Below are 11,447 nucleotides of genomic sequence, written 5' to 3' on the forward strand. Positions count from 1 at the left end.
AAAGATTATTTACTTCCGAGTGAATAAAACTTAAAAGTTCGCTCAGACCCCAGCCGACTGCCCGCAGTCGACCGCGGTCTCGGGGACTACACCCAGCGGGTGCACTTGGCGTGCCCCCACTGATTCAGACCCCACTCGACCGGTCCGCCCGGGTCGAGTAATAAAAAAATAGAAAAGAACTATCCAGACCCCGGCCGACTGCCAGTAGTCGACCGCGGTCTCGAGGACTACACCCAGTGGGTGCACTTGACGTGCTCCCACTGGTTCAGATCCCATTCGACCGGTCAGCCCGGGTTGAGTGGAAGAAAAGAAAGTAATAAAATACTCAGACCCCAGTCGACTGCCCGCAGTCGACTACGGTCTCGAGGACTACACCCAGTGGGTGCACTTAGCGTGCCCCCACCTGGTTCAGATCCCACTCGCCTACGCCGAGTGGAAGAGCGCAAATGCTAAAGACAACAAAACACCCAGTGGGTATACAGATTCAACGCAAACAATAAGAGATTGTATGAAAAAAAATATTTCAGGTAGCATATCCTAACAGAACAAGGTCAGTTGAAAGCCTACTTACCTGGACATTGGCCCGAAGAGCCGTGTTGGCATCGTAAGCAGCCTGGCTGTTCTCGTGCACCGTCTTCATCCGCTCCACCATCACGTTAGCCCGACGGATGGCCTCCGCAGCCGCGTCCGACTGGCTTTCCGGAACATGGTAGTTGGTGAAGAAGGGGGCATACGATCCAGGTGCGGCAGCTTGGAGCTCTGAAGCGTGAGTTTGGACAACTGAAGGAAACACCGGTACAATCGACAATGGGACAACAAAAGTTACAGAGGCCCCACCTGCGTCTTCATATTGCTGGACGGTTGGTGTTGTCATCGGTCCCTGCTGAGACGTCTTGCCAGCTGCTACTTTTTTGTTCTTTCTGGGCCTAGGAGCCACATCCTCATCATCATCCGGAAGCTCGATGACGTTGGGTGGGGCTGCAAATAAATCAGTCGACCCCAAGTGAATCGCCAGAATTTAATCGACCAAATAATCAAGAACAAGATCATGAGAGTTTTACCTGGGTTGGAGGTAACCGCGTCTTCCATTTCCGCGTCTCGGTATTGGTAGGAAGAAGTTCCAGATGTAGCAGCAATGCAAATGTCAACATTCAGTCGGTTATGTTCTGTTGCTCGAGTCGACCAAAAGATCGGGTCAGATGATTACCCGGAGATGGTGGGGATGGTCACTTTGATTCTGGGCAAAGCCTTCGGTGGTTTGGAGGATGTGGCCTTCAATGCTTTCGGCGCAGGAGGCGGCGTAGTCTTGAGCTGTTTCGATACCTTCTTAGTCGGCACCGGAGAAGACGTCCGAGGGCGCTTCGAAGATTGCCCAGTCGGTGCGGCCGCCAGATCAGGGGTGCTCGCTGGGTCGTGAGCGTGCTTGGACCTTCTTTCTCTGCGAGGAGGCGAGTCGACCTCTTCTTCATCACTCGAGTCGTCGCTCTCCTTGTCCTCCTCTGCATCTGAGTGCCACTCGCCACTCTCGCCCCCGCTCGCCCCTTCCTCGACATTTTGCTCCTGCACTCCATTGGGCATCGAGTACATATCAATAAGAGCCTGAAAAGACAATGAACAAAAGAAATACAGTCGACCGTCAACAAGATGTTACATAGTGAATCAAGAAGATACTCGACAAAGCAGAATCGTACCTGTTCCGGCTGGCGCAAATGGTCGAATGGAACCACCCTCCTGGACCCCCGGGGATTATCCTTGTTGCCGGTGATTCCTCTCAGCCACTTCTCCACCGTGTCCTCACTAACGTCCTCCGGGTGGATCCGAGTGGAATCCTCGAGTCCCGAGTACATCCACATCGGATGGTCACGGGCTTGGAGTGTTTGGATGCGTCGACTGAGGAAGACCTCCAGCAGGTCCATACCAGTCACTCCGTCGCGGACAAGTTGGACGACCCGCTCGACCAACACCTTCACCTGCGCCTTCTCTTCCGGGATCACTCTCAAGGAGGAGGGCTTCTCCACTCGAGCCATGGAAAAGGGGGGAAGTCCAGTCGACTGACCCGGGGTCGGCTGGTCCTTGCAGTAAAACCAGGTCGACTGCCAGCCCCGGACCGAGTCGGGAAGGATCATAGCTGGGAAGGTGCTCTTGTTCCTCATTTGGATTCCAAGGCCCCGCACATCTGTATCACGTGCGTCCTCTCGTCACTCGGGTTGGCCTTCTTGACCGTCTGGGAGCGACATGTGAATATGTGCTTGAAGAGACCCCAGTGCGGTCGGCAGCCCAAAAAATTCTCGCACATGGACACGAAAGGCAGCAAGGTACACGATGGTGTTTGGAGTAAAGTGGTGGAGTTGAGCCCCGAAGAAGTTCAAGAAACCACGAAAGAAAGGGTGGGGAGGCAAAGAAAACCCGCAGTCGACATGAGTGGCGAGGATGACACACTCACCCTCCTGCGGCTACGGCTCGGTCTCGTTCCTCGGGAGCCGCGCCGATTAGTGAGGGATCAGTCCCCCCTCAACTAGATCGTTGATGTCGTCTTGGCTGATCGTCGAGCGGATCCAGTCGCCCTGGATCCAGCCAGGCGGCAGGCCAGACCGTGACGAGGATCCACCCCTGCTGGTCCTCTTCCCCTTCGCCTTCCTCGTCGCCTTCTTTGCACGCTCCAACGCCACCGTCTTCTCCTTCCCCATGGCAGCAGATCGAGTCCGAGTGGGGGTACGATGCCGAGAGCAGAACCAGGTGCGGCGGAGAAATCTGAGGAGGAAGAAGGAGAATGAGGGCGCACTGTTCAAAAGCCCGGTCCGGTGTGTTTTATAAGGACACTTCTGAGTGATTGACTTGTAGGCCCGGACGATCTTATCAAATCCCGCAACAGTCGCGCGCGCGATACGTGGAAAAAAAGGTGGCGTGAGGATCGAGGCGACCTGCCTAATCCATCCCGATTACCGCGGCCTCCCCCGCCCGGCGCGCTTCCCAAAATTTGAATCCCGCGAAATTCGCGGACAGCAGAACAACTTGTCAGACGGAAGACATCCTCCACATCATCACTCGGAACTCTTCAGTAAAAGTTCACTCGACAAACACTAAGAATGGATCAAGGCGACTGAAAAAGAAGTTGGTGTCGTCACCTCAGTTCATTGATCCAGAACAAGATATACTCATAGCACGAAAAATGAGTCAGAAGTGTTCTCAACTCCTTCCTCACTCAAACCCTGATCCATTCGGGGGCTAATGATGAAGCTATGTACCTAGGGTAGGGTCATGGATCTGTCCAAGATACCCTCCGCAAGGACATCTCTAAAAGAACCAGAAGCATTCGAAGAAAAATCATCATCCACTCGACCATGAAGCTATGTTCCACTCGACAGTCTTGAAGACACTCGACCGTATGGACAATCACTCGACTACCAGAAGATCTAGAGCCACTCCACTCTGCAATGGTCGGGAATTAAGTCATAGCTTTAATGGTCATTATGTATCTTTATTGCAGGCGTGACCAGTAACGTCCCCATCTTTATGTACCTTAAACCCTTTGTAACTGAGGGCGGGAGGGGTCTGGCGAACTCTATATAAGCCACCCCCCTCCTCAGGGACAAGGGTTCGCACCCCCTGTAACTCACACGCATATAATCCAGTCGACCGCCTCCGGGCTCCGAGACGTAGGGCTGTTACTTCCTCCGAGAAGGGCCTGAACTCGTAAAACTCGCGTGTACAACTCCTCCATAGCTAGGATCTTGCCTCTACATCCCTACCCCCCTATTCTACTGTCAGACTTAGAACCACGACAGATACTATGTGCATGTAGTAAGGGTGGCAATGGGTAAGGGGTATGGGCGGGTACAACCTCTGTCTTCCCAAACACATATCCACAGAAACCTTTTATACCCACCCACTTCAATACTCATGGACATAAATTGATACCATGCCCATACCCAACGGGTATCCTATATCCAATGGGTATAAATTTTGACATTTAAATTTCTAAAAAAGTAGAGAAATCAGTCTAAAATTCAAGTGATGATGGGCGAGCAGTATAGCACCGACGCGGCCTCCTCTGGTAGGTGGCCTCTTGTAGGGATCAACCATGTATGAACAATGGTTGGTGAAAGTCTGACGTAGTGGAAGGCGGTAGTGGGAATCAGGGATCGCTGGATCGAGAGATGGATAGGATAGGAGTTCGATGACGATAAGTCCAGATTTCATTGTTTCGAGGAGACACATAGGACGCAGGAGGAGTGGCGAGCAAGTGCCTGTGGACATATGAGCTATGACTGGTTTAGGGAATAGAAAATTTAGGGTTGAACCATTGAAGTTGGATGTTGACACCACATGCCATCGGTATGTTGCGGAGAGCTGGAGAGAATCCACTGCACAGTTGCATCATGATTCGTGTTGTTAGGCTCACTTCAACTATATGCATGTGGGTTGCTCAGCTCACCAATCCTATATGGATTTTAGTCAAATCATCTTAGGCCCCGCTTATGAAGTCACTCCCATCTCCTTCTCTACTTCACGTGCATGCATGACAGGATTAGGACACATGCATTGCGTCTCCTCTTTCACCTAACGATTTCTTTCTTTTATTTCACCTTTACAAATTTAAATCACTGATATCTTTTAAATCAGTTTTTATTTTTATTTTATATATGAACTCATGGCGGTAAGACCTTACAACAAGACCAATATTTTATCCATTTTAAACATGCTTAAGTATCAATACTTTAATCCACTTAATTCACGCAGTCTATTTCATTGTGTGAAACTGACTACAACGAGACCAATGAGTGAAATATATTTTTGATTCTAATGAAATCATTTTTAAGTAAGAATCTGCTTTAGACAAGGAATGGTTTTCGTTTTACTGAGATCAGTTTTCTTTTGTAAGAGTGAATTCTTTAAATGAGTGGAATAAGTTTTTTTGAAAACGAGTAAAATTTTCTATCTGAAATGAGTGAACTAAGTTTTTGAAATGAATGAAATTATGTTTTAGAAATGAGTGAAATCAAGTTTTTGAAGTGACTGAAATTAGTGTATTGAGCATATTAAAAAATTACTTTGGATTTCTCGAAATGAGTGAAACCAATTCTTTTGAAATAAGTGAAACTATTATTATTTTTAGTTGAGGGAAATCAATGTTTGAATTAAGTGAAATCAATAATATTGAATAGGTTGAAATCCGTTTTTTAGATGAGTCAAATGTGTCGTTTTAAATGAGTGAAATCTATCTTTTAAAAAGGAATATTTTTTTAATTGAGTGAAACAAATGTTCCGGTTTATATTGACCGGGTACATATTGCAAAACGGATATATACATCCTTTCCCCATGGGTATTTGGTGCAGCCGTTTCCGGTTTATACTTTAAACTGATAAAAGTTGAAAAGTTATGAAAAATATAGGATTATTTTTTAATAAAAATTTATATATGGTATCAACAACGGGACGACTGTAACAAATCGTCGCAAAAAAAGAACATAGACGGCGGTGTTTATGTGCACTATCTAGTTTGCAAAAATAAAATAGCAGGAAATATATTTCCATCTATCTTTTTTTTTTTAAACAATGCAAAAAATTGTCATTTTCATTCATTAAGAAGGAGGGTTTATACTATTTCTCGTGAAGACAATTGTGAAGACAATTGTCGTTGTAACCAGCGGCGGAGGTAGAGGGTGGATAGGGTGGGCCACGACCCACCTTAAGATTGGGAACTGGGCTTTATACCATAGCAAAAAAGGCTTTTTTAAAGAAAATCTAAATTTACATGCACAGTTGCACTGTTGCCCCACCCTGACCTAGTGGGCTAGGTCCGCTACTGGTTGTAACAGTGGAGTTACAGATGACCCTAGCATTCTACTCTTTCCAAATCTCTCAAGACACGAGCATGTACAACGAGGAAAGGGCCTTTGTCTGGTTTCCACGATCAATCAAAAAATTTAGTCCATCAATCTAGAGCCGAAGCCTCAATTTGCCAGCTTCTCACCACATAGCATGTAGGCCAATCCACACAGCAACCTCGGTCCAGACCCGCTAGGAGAACCAACACTAGAAGAGAATGTGTGTCGTAGTCTCCTGCACTTTCTTGCAAAGCAAGCAAAAGGTTACAGTTCTGCCACCCACGGCGTTGCAAATGATTAGCCGTCCACACTTTGTTCTGAATTATCAACCAAGCAAATTTTTCACATTTCGGTCGGGCCGACCCCTCCAAACAACAACAAATATGATGCTCTTCGTGTGGCCTGCAAACTGTGCCATATAGGCAGTAGACGCAGAGTATTCTCCATGGGAGGTGAACTTCCAAAGTATGATATTTGACACCGCGTTATCAGAGGAGAGCTTCTGCTAAAGCATGGCAAACTCATGTATATGCTACATTATTTTTCCAAGGTGGGTGTGAATCTCGTTAACCCAATAATTGTTGAGAAGAGCTTTCTAGACGTGTAATTTTTTTCCTGATAAGTCAAAAATCCCTGGAGCAATATCTTTGGGTCTAATGATATCCAACCTAGATGATTCATAGTACTTGGCTTTGCAATCATCCACAAGGTGAAACATGGTTGTCGCTGCGAAGATGTCACTATCATAGCCATTACACGGCGTTCCCATTTCTGACCAAGTCTTGGGGGGATTGTCCAAGTCATACCACAACCATCACAGCGAGCAATAGCAAACTTCTCGAGATTGAGTACACCAAACCTCCGAAGATCTTGGGCTTGCAGACTAGCTCCCATTTGACCTTGCACTTGCCATATCAATGATACAAAACATGTTTTACAGCATTCAAGACCCCCCCCCCCCCCCTTCAACAAATAGCTAGCGTAGTTCCATGCAATACAATGAGGAAAATCTGGCCTATACCGTCGAAAAGGTAGATTTTGAAATCAGGGAAAGAATGGTGACAATACCTACCCTCCATCGAGGTGCATGGCATGATTATCATCATTATTTGGAGAATATGGAACCTTTGAAATGATTCGTCCACGACAAGAGTATTCCACCAACGGATGCAAGGAAAAAATTATCGCGCAACTACATGAGTTCCCTACGATATGTGAAAATTTCAAACATTAAACAATTTATTAAAGGCAAGACTCATGTGGATCATTTCCGGGGTTCGAACGTCGAAGTGCAGCATCCCCTCGAATCACCATGGATGCCACCCCCACCGGACTAGCTAGCCCTCTCAGTACACGGTTCTTTCTCTCTGGGTGATGGTTTGGCAGGGGCCATAATGATTCTGAAGGACAATGCAGAAGAAGCCATCTTTGCTTCATGCCATCTTCTGTTCTTTTGCAACGACGCACTGGAAGCAGGGATCCATGGTATTTTGAAGGGCATGTCTCTGGCCCTTCACTCCAGTGTTCTATTCTAGTAATCTCCCTGTTCCCATGCAGTCAGACTCGGTGGGAGCATTATCCTCACTAACTTGTGATTTACTCTCTAAATCGTTGTACAATTACCCCATCAATGGAATCAAGCTACTCATGGTGAAGTGGGAGTTAATAGGGGTTCACACTATCTTGCTGATTATGCTCATACGTTCTCGTGCAATCCTCCTTTTATTGACGTAATAATCTTGTATTAGCAGACATTAACCTGTTGCTATGTACTTCCTTAGTTCCAAAATATATGTCTTTTTAGAAATTTCAATAAAAACTAAATACGGATGTATAGTAGCCCTTATTGAAACCTCTAAAAAAAATTAAATTTAGGAACACATGGAATAATAATAATAAAACTCTCTATTTACCTTGCAAAAAATAGCTAGGATAAGAATTGTGGTGCCTATCCTCAATAGACGAGCTGGGCGGAGACGTGTCCAACGTGGCCGTCTCTCTTCCTAGGAAGGCACGATGTACATTCGTGCATGCATCGTACTACACGAGCTAGCGGGGTTCCCATCGATCATCCTGCCGGCCGGAGACAAAACACTGTTCCAAGTCTTCCGACGACCGGAGCGACCCTCGGCGCTTCCACACGGCAGCGACTCGGTCGGTCAAGGAGAGAGTAGTCTACACATCCTCCCTGTTCCGACCGGTCGCCGGGTGCTCCACGCTTCTACGCACCCAGCAAGTAGCAGCAGCAGCAGTGAACAACGGTGTCGTACTCGTACGTGACATCCTCGCGTTCGCCTGCCCGACTCTAACCGGGTCCAAGCCGTCTGCTTTAGATGCCGATGCAAGAATGATCGTGCAAGCTATAGGCTACAAGATGTTGCAGCGATAAAAAGATTAGTTAAAGGTGATGGACAAGGAGGAGATGGAGGCGGCAGAGAACGAGGCGGGGGCTGCCTACGCGGCGGCGAAGACACCTTGAGCGTGGAAGCTCGAATTGCCGATCTGGCAAGGCAGAAAATCTGTCTTTATAATGAATTTTAAATTGTCATTTACCATTTATTAGCTGACATATACCAAACAACATTGGACGACCGGCTCACGTATTAATGTCTGCGGACTGGTCCTCCATGTTTGCGGACGGATGCCAGAGCCAATTTCCGTGTCGAAGATGCCCTTACTAGATTGCGCTGCCATTCATGAGATCGAAGGATCTTTAGCGAAAGTCGGTGGTTCGGAAGTTAGCTTTTCTGTTAATTAATACCAGTACTATTAATTAAATCTTAACTAAAAGAAAACTATAGCCATGCGTCTTTTTTAACACAGTATAATCGTGCATGCTCACATACACGTATTTTGACGTATCTCTACAAAGAGACTGTCGTTTGCATATCCCTCGTCTTAAAATTCTTGTTTTAAATTAATCTAAAACGTGACTTAATACATCCGTATTTAGACAAATTTAAGACAAGAATTTTTGGACGGAAGGAGTACAAAAACTTAATGCAGCTAAAACATCATTCAAATTGACCGAACATCATTCCCGCAAAACATTGCATACTGGACGTAACAAGGAAATTAATCAAGAATTACAAATTTGGACAAATCAATTAACTTGATCCTTGGAATGTCGTAGCAGCGCGGTCGAGGACGACTCGGAAGAAACAGTGGTGTTGCCGGTGCTGACCGAAGAAGAGCGAACACAACCGGAGCCTGAGCTGTCAACGGAGAAAGACCCGTACGACGCAAGATCCTGTGCAGCCCTGTACATGTGCCGTGGGAGCGTCGGCAGCCTCGCCTCGTCGGACTGCAGGACGTGCATGGCCTGCGCCATGGATGGCCGCTCGCTCCGGTCCGGGTGCGCGCACCAGAGCCCAACGACAAGTACTCGCTCCATCCACCGCTCGTCCGCCTCGTCGCCCCTCAGCCGCTCATCCGCCGCATCAAGGATCACGTCCCTTCCGTACAGGTTCCACACCCAGCTGAGCAGCGTGAAGGAAGTCTCAACAGTCTCGATCACCGGCCGGCGGCCGGAGACGATCTCCAGGAGGACGACACCGAAGCTGTACACGTCGGACTCGGTGCACGGTCGGCGCGTGTTGACAAACTCCGGGTCGATGTACCCGACAGTGCCGAGCACAGCCTTAGTGGTATGCACTGACCGAGCGCCATGGTCGATGAGGCGGGCCAACCCGAAGTCCCCGAGCTTGGTGCTGAGCGACGAGTCGAGCATGATGTTGCTCGGCTTGATGTCACCATGGAGGATGCACTGCTCCCACTCTCCGTGGAGGTAGCGTAACGCAGATCCCAAGCCAAGGATGATGTTGTACCTCTGTGGCCATGTCAGATAGCTGTCATCGTTGTTGTAGAGGTGCCTGTCTAGGCTGCCCTCCGCAACAAGCTCGTAGACAAGCAGGAGCCCCTTGCGGCTGTCGCACCAACCCAGCAGTTGTACAAGGTTGCGATGCTTCAGTCTGCTTATGATCCTCACCTCTGCCTCGAACTCCTTCCTCCCCTGGGACGACGACTCTGCCGACAGCACCTTCACCGCCACAGCACGACGGTCCTGGTCACCACCGACCGCGGCTGCGTGCGTGAGTGTGAGATGACCTCGGTAAACGCTCCCGAAGCCGCCTCGCCCGAGTTTCTCCTCCTCCGCGAAGTTGCTCGTTGCGGCGACGAGCTCGTGGTACATGTACCGCCTGGGGCCGCCGGCAGCCACACCTCTCTCAAGGCCAGCTCTGTCGGCACTCGGTTCTTCGGAGTCGCTACTACTATACTCATTTGTTCTTCTTTTCTTTTGTCGCCGCCATCCCAGTACCACCGCCGCACAGACCAACAAAAGAAGCAGAGGAATTAGGCTGGAAAGTAGGATTGGTACCAACTTTTTGTGCTTGTTGCTGCTGCTGGCTGGAATTGGAAGAGGAGGTGCTTCCTTCTTTGATTCAAGCTGCAGAGTGGAATTGAATGACCATGAGAGTATCTGGTGCAGCTCGGCGTACATGCCAGTCGCCGCAGAGAAGCCAATGGCGACCTCCTCCGGTAAATATCTACTCAGATCAACGGTTGCATTCACTTGGTAGTTGGTACAGGGCATCGCCGATGACGAGGTCGACGGCCAACATCTTGGAGTCATTGTGGTACCTGACAGTGGCGGTTTTCATAACATTGGGCGACGTGAGGTTCTTTCCCGGCCAGGTCGTCGTGTCCGTGGACGCCGTGGAGTTGAGGGAGTTGATGTCGATGCCTATATGGTTCCCGTTGATGTCAGTGTAGCTAGTACGATGAGCCACCAAGAGTGTTGGGGTAAGTGTCGAACTCCACGGCCACGATCCGGGTGTCGCCTGTCCCGTTAGTGCTGGCCGGGAGGAGGCCGAGGCTGCCGCCGTCGCTTTCCCGCGGGATCACCGAAGGGAAATGCCCGAGGAAGAAGGCCATCCCATCGCCTGTATACGGCAGGCTGAGGTTGTCCGGAGTTATACGGAAGGAGAAGGTGGTGGTGAAGCTAGCCATCTCGCCGGTGGCGTTGCTCCACAGCGGCACCTTTTGCGCGTACGATGCCCGGCCGACGCTGTACTGAATATTTGACATACGTGTATTTTTTGTGAGCTCGAGCGTTGATGGAGTTGGGAATGCATCGCCGGTGAAGGCGATCGATGAAGCGGCGCTGGGGTCGGAGAAGTTGAGGTTGAAGGAGAGCGAGAAGGCCCAGCGCGGCCCATGGTAGAGGTATAGCAACACCAGGAAGACTAGCGAGGTAGGACGACGGCGAGACGCCATCGAGCGCTGTGTTTGGTGTTTGGTATTTGGTAAGGAGGAAGCGTGCGTGAGCACCATAAAATAGGGCCGGGGAGAGATCTGTAAGCTGTTCGACATTTCACACCAGCAGACCCGCCACCGGTCGACTCCACGAGTCCCCGTAAGGCCCCGCTTGGAAGAATGGGAGCCGCGTGAGTTTTCAGACAAGTGAGGAAATTTTGAGCGACGCCATTCTTATGTACTGCTTTTACATAAATCTTACGCACATAGTTCAAATCTTGGTATTCGGCTTGGACATTGGCACACCTTCATCAAGGGGATAGAAGTAGTGACAGATGTTGCCAATATGATGTCTTTGGGCTT

The 11,447-nt window shown here is 48.9% G+C and overlaps 1 pseudogene; it reads right to left on the minus strand.

The window, feature by feature from the left end:
- Positions 1–8,806: 8,806 nt before the first annotated feature.
- LOC123149454 (L-type lectin-domain containing receptor kinase IX.1-like) lies at positions 8,807–11,245 on the minus strand (annotated as a pseudogene).
- Between the last annotated feature and the right edge of the window lie 202 nt (positions 11,246–11,447).

Source organism: Triticum aestivum, chromosome 7A, assembly GCF_018294505.1.
Source record: "Triticum aestivum cultivar Chinese Spring chromosome 7A, IWGSC CS RefSeq v2.1, whole genome shotgun sequence".
Lineage (NCBI taxonomy): Eukaryota > Viridiplantae > Streptophyta > Magnoliopsida > Poales > Poaceae > Triticum > Triticum aestivum.